This window comes from Dromiciops gliroides, chromosome 3, assembly GCF_019393635.1.
Source record: "Dromiciops gliroides isolate mDroGli1 chromosome 3, mDroGli1.pri, whole genome shotgun sequence".
NCBI lineage: Eukaryota > Metazoa > Chordata > Mammalia > Microbiotheria > Microbiotheriidae > Dromiciops > Dromiciops gliroides.
Genome location: NC_057863.1, coordinates 413,593,682 through 413,599,986, shown reverse-complemented (window position 1 = coordinate 413,599,986; position 6,305 = coordinate 413,593,682).

Here is a 6,305-nt window from a genome sequence, read left to right as displayed (position 1 = left end):
TATGAATTATCATTCCTTTATACTTTTTAAAATTATTTCTTTCATATTCTTAATTTTTGCTTTTCCAAATGAATTTTGTTTTTTATTATTTCTAATTAAGTCATATTTCATGGTAGTTTAATTAGGATGGTATGACTTTGAGTAAAGTTATCATTTTTATTATATTGTCTCTACCTACCAATGAACAATTAATATTTCTCCAATCGTTTATATTTCATTTTGCATGTATAAAATATTTTAAAATAATATTGTTTATTAACAAATAATCTTATATAGGTTATGTATCTACAATAACATTAAACATATTTCTGCATTAGTCATGCTGTGAAAGAAGAATCAGAACGAAAGGGAAAAACCTCAAAAAAACAAAAAAATAGAAACAGTATGGTTCAATATACATACAGATTCCACAGTCCTTTTTTCTGGATGTGGAGAGCATTTTCCATCATGAGTCCTTTTGGAATTATCTTGCATCATAGCATTGATGAGAAGAGTAAAGGAAGTCTATCACTGTTAATCAAAACACAATGTTGTGGTCTTTAAATGTTTGATAAAATTCACTTGTAAATTCATCTGGTCCTGGTTGTTATCTCTTATGAAGCTCATTCATGGCTTGTTTAATTTCTTTTTTTTTTCTTTTTAATAGGTCTATTTCAATATTCTACTGCCTCTTCTGGTAATCTAAGCAATTTACATTTTTTATAAATATTCTTTCTTTTCCCATAAATTGTTAATTTTCTTGGCATACAATTGGGAAAAATAATTCATGTTTAATTTAATTTTTTCTTCATTGGGATATATTCATCCTTTTTAATTTTTGATACTAGTGATTGTGTTTTCTTCTCTATAAATGAAATTAATCAATTGTTTACCTATCTCATTTGATTTTTTTCATAAAACCAACTACTTGTATTATTTATTAATTCAGTGGCTTTTTTACTATAAATTTTAATAATCTCACCTTTAATGTTTAGGATTTCCAATTCAGTGTTTAATTGGGGACTTTTAATTTGTTCTTTTTCTGGTTTTTTAAATGCATGCCCAATTTATTAGTCTGCTCTTTCTCTCTTTTATTGATATAAGCCTTTAGACATAAATTTTACTCCAATCACTACTTTTGTTATACCCCATAAGTTTTTATATGCTGTCTAAATATCATTTTCTTCAATGAAATTATTGTTTATATAATTTGTTTTTTTGCCAACTCATTTGTTGTTGTTGTTTTGTTCTGTTTTGTTTTGTTTTTTTTGGTGGGGCAATGAGGGTTAAGTGACTTGCCCAGGGTCACACAGCTTGTAAGTGTCAAGTGTTTGAGCCCAGATTTGAACTCAGGCACTCCTGAATCCAGGGCCATCATTTTATCCACTGCATCACCTAACTGCCCCCTAGCGCAATCATTTATTAAGAATAGGTTATTTAAACTTCATTTTGTTTTTATTAATGTTTCATTTATACCTCATTAAATATATATTTTATTACTGAGAAGGATTCTATTTAATATTTCTGCTCTTAAGTACAATTTTCTAAAGTATAAATATATAGTCAACCTTTGTAAAGGTAAGATGAACCATTGAGAAAAAAAGTGTATTCCTTTATATTTTCCTTCAGTTTTTTCCAGATACCTATCATATCTAGTTTTCCTAAAATTCTATTTCCTTAACTTCTTTCTTATTTATTTTTTCATTAATGTATCTAGTTCTGGGAGGGGAAAACTCAAGTGACTTACTATTATAGTAGTACTATTTATCTCTACCTTTATTTAATTTTTATTTAAAAAATAGATGCTATAATATTTGTTCCATAAAGGTTAGGTATTGCTATTGTTCCTTTGTCTATAGTACCTTATCAAAATGTTGTTTACCACTTTTAATTAAATCAATTTTAGCCATAACTTTATCTGAGATCATAATTGTTATTCCTGCCCTTTTTTGCATCAAAGCATAATAAATTTTACTCCTTCCCTCCAATTTAACTCTTTGTGTAGAAGAATTTCCATCCATCTTATTTTTACTTACCATTTTCCTTGTCTACCTCTCTTTTCACGTGATTTCTGTTCCTTTACCTTCTCCCCTTACTCTTATTCCTTATTTTACCCACCTGACTAAAAGTCCCTCCCTATCTATTCACCCCACCCTTCTAAAAAATTTATACCCTTCCAAAAGTCCCTGACATACCCTATTATTTAGTTTTACACACACATACACACACATTTATACATATACTTATATATATATACTCAACTTTTATTGGTAGATACACACAGATACACGCACAAATACACATATATACATATATATGTTGTTTCTTCTTCAACCCAGATGAGAGTAAGATTTCAATACTACCAATCCTCTACCCCATTTGTTTTCTTCATATTAATTCTTCCTTTCACATCCTATTTTATGAGATGACTTCTTTTATCCTTTTCCTCCACATTAAAAAAAAAAAATCACCTAATCATACATGACTTACCCCAATCTATTTTTTTAAAACTACTTTAGTAATGATTAGAGTTTTTAAAGAATGCTATAGGGGGGCAGCTAGGTGGCACAGTGGATAAAGCACTGGCCCTGAAATCAGGAGGACCTGAGTTCAAATCCAGGCTCAGACACTTTACACTTGCTAGCTGTGTGACCCTGGGCAAGTCACTTAACCTCCATTGCCCATAAAAAATAATAAAATAGAATACTAGAATGTAGTAAACCCCAACCTCAACCCCAAAGGGGGGGGGAGAATGCTATAACAAATAATAATTAATATTTAATAATATTTTCATATATTACAAGCTAATAATTTAACCTTTTTCAGTACCTTAGAATTTGTCTTTATTAATTTCTTCATATATCTTACAAAATATAAAATTTATAATATATTATTAAATATAATTTTATAAAAATTTACTTTGAGTTCTAGTAATTTTGTTACAAATACCTAAAAGTCTTTCAACTCATCAAAATACTTTTTTTAAAAATTCAAGATTATACTAAATTTTGCTAGATAAGTTATTTTTGAATGTAATCCCAACTCCTTTGCTCTTCAAAATATAATGTTCCAAGACTTACAGGTTTTTAGTGTAGAAGCTGTTGGGACATGTGATATCCTGTCTTTCAATAGTATTTTTTTTTGTTGTTGTTTTCAATACTTTCTCTTAAACTGGTAATTTTTAAACTTGACTATGACATAACTCTAAGTTTTCTTCCTAGAATTCCTTTCAGTTGATGAATAGTTGAGTATTTCTATTTCTTCTTTACATTCTTGTCCTACAACTTCAATGCAATTTTCCTTAATAATGTCTTATAGTATTGTATCCAGATTCTTTTATTTTTAAACCATATCTTTCAGATAGTCTTTCAATTCTCATGCTGTTTCTCTTTCATCTGTTCCAGATCAGTTATTTTTTAAATATGTTGATTCTTTTCTAATTTTTTCTAGTTTTATTGTATTGTTAAGGCTAAAATTCCAGCCATTCTGTCTAAAATATCTAATGCATCATTGACAATAAATTACAAGCCTTAGAAAGAGTTAGGCTTTTAAGCATTTATTAAGGAGAATAAGAATTTGGTAGACAGAAGAAAAGGCCTAGACTCCTATCTATTAAAGGGAGAGCACATTTCTAGCTCTGCTCTCCACCAGAGTCCTTAGGAAAGAGTGCGAGTCAGAGCACCCAGCTCTTCCTTCTTCCTCCCACTAGCAAACATCACTTCCTGACACCAAAGAAAAGATTCCTGGTCTTGTCCTCAAAGACCTTTGCTTCATGGGTGGAACTCTTCTACAGTAAGTCTCCAGCAGGTGGCATCATTCCAATCATTACAGTATCTTGCTATCTTATAACATCATTCTATTCTACTTGCCCAATTCTAGTTTTCAAAGAGTTATTTTCTTCCTTAAAGTCTTCTGCCACAATGGCAAAAGAAAGGCAATAACTTGCCTGAGCTCTCCCCAAGACACCTCCAAATACCTTCAAATCATGCCATAAGACAATTCCTGGAGCAGCAGAATCCATACAAGGTCAAATCATTTTCTAATTAAAGACAGTTTAGAAAGTCAAGAGGAAAGATCTGTTGTACTGGAATGAGAGTAGAGTGCAATGCAGTGCTGCAGCAGCACACCACCAACCCCCATACAGACACAGCCTCAGCAAATCAGGCCTCAGGAACCTTTGTATCAGCTGTACTAGCAGCTGCTTCTGGAACTCAGCCCACAGATAGTGATAGGATCAAACAGTTGGCCAGAAGGGGATTTCAGGGGTCTCTTTGCTGTTGCTGAGGCAGAACTCAGTTGTTTTGTCCATGCTCAGATCCAGGTCACAGGATTGGGTGGTGGCCCAGGTAGTGGAGGAGAGTGGGCATGGCAGAGATTGCAGCCACAGTGGAGCAGGATTCTGTTCTTGGTTGGAGGGCAGAGAAAAAGGCCTGTGGTTGCTTGCAGAGAAGAGCACAGGAGTGGTAAATGTACCTATCCTTAAATTTTGCCACCTTAGAGGAACTAAGGACTTACAAATTCCTAGAAATATCTCAGAGAACAGCTGCTCAAAATCCCTGAAGCTTGGGACAGTGAGCCCACCACCCTGGAAGCAGTGTCCCAGTATAAGGAGTTAAAGTTCAAGAAATAGGCTAATAAAATAAGCAAAAAGAAAAAAATGTTGACCCTAGAAAGTTTCTATGGTGACAAGAAAGATCAAAATACACTCTCAGAAGAAGATAACAAAGTAAAAGCTCCTATATCCAAAGCTTCCAAGAAAAATATGAATTGGTCTCACAGCATATATGTGCTTAAAAAGGACTTGGAAAATAAAGTGAGAGAGATAGAGGAAAAATTTGAAAGAAAAATGAGAGTGATGCATGAAAATCACAGAAAAAACAAGGCAACACCTTGAAAAGCCACATTGGACAAATTGAAAAGAAGGTAGAAAAGAACTCTGAAGAAAATAATTCCTTAAAAAATAGGATTGAGCAAATGGAAGCTAAGGACTTTATTAGAAATCAAGACACAATAAAGCAAAACCAAAAGAATGAAAAAACAGAAAGCAATGTGAAATATCTCCTTGGAAAACAACTGACCTGGAAAATAGATATAGGTGAAAAATTTGAAAATTATTGGACTACCAGAAAGAAATGATCAAATAAAGAAGTTGTCAGAGAAAAATACCCTGATATTCTAGAATCAGAAAGTAAAATAGAACTTGAAAGAATCCACTGATTACCTCCTCAAATAGATCCCCAAATGAAAACTTCCAGGAATATCATAGTCAAATTGCAGAGCTGCAAAGGCAATGAGAGAATACTGTAAGCAGCCAAAAAGAAACAATTCAAATATTGTGGAGCCACAGTCAGGATGATACAAGATAATGTAGCTTCTACATGAAAGGATCAAGGGGCTTGATTCTGGGGGGCAAAGGAACTGGGGTTCCAACCAAGAATCACCTACCCAGCAAAATTGAATATAATCTTTTATGGGCATAAATGGGAATTAAATGAAAAAGAGGACTTTCAAGCATTCTTGATGAAAATAACTGAGGTGAATAGAAAATCTGACTTTCAAAAACAGGACCCTAGAGAAGTGTAAAATGGTAAACAGGAAAAAGAAATCATAAGGGATATTAAATGGTTAAACTATTTTGCTACATGCACAAATGATTTTTGTAACTCAAAAGAACTTTCTCAGTATTAGGGCAGCTGAAAGGAGTATATTTAGACAGAGGGCACTGGTGTGAGTTCAGTATGGAGGGATGATATGTTTTTTAAAAATTTAAGGGGTGAGAGGAATGCACTGGGAAAAAGGGAAAGAAAAATGTGGAATGGGGTAAAGTATCTCACATAAAAGAAGCAAGAAGAAACTTATGGACTGGAGGGGAAGATGGGGGAGGTGCAGTGGAGAGAGTGAGCCTTAGTCTCATCAGAACTGGCTCAAAAAGGGAATAACATATGCATTTAATTGGGTATAGTAATCTAGCTTACCCTGCAGGAAATTAGGAGGGGAAGGTTGAAAGAAGGGAGGGCATATTGGGGGAGAGAGAAGTCAGAAGCAAAACACTTTTGAGGAGGGGTAGGGTGAAGGAAGATAAAAAATAGAGTAAATATCAAGGGTAGGGATGGAGGGTAAATAAATAAGTATATAAATGAATAAATTAATGAATAAATGCATAAATAAAAATAAAAGCCATTACCCAAATGTTAGATGATTAAATGGCATGAAGTTTCCAAATGAAATAATCATGGGGGCAGCTAGGTGGTGCAGGGGATAAAGCACTGGCCTTGGATTCAGGAGGACCTGAACGAGCACAAGCAATGTAGACTTCCAGGTGTTGG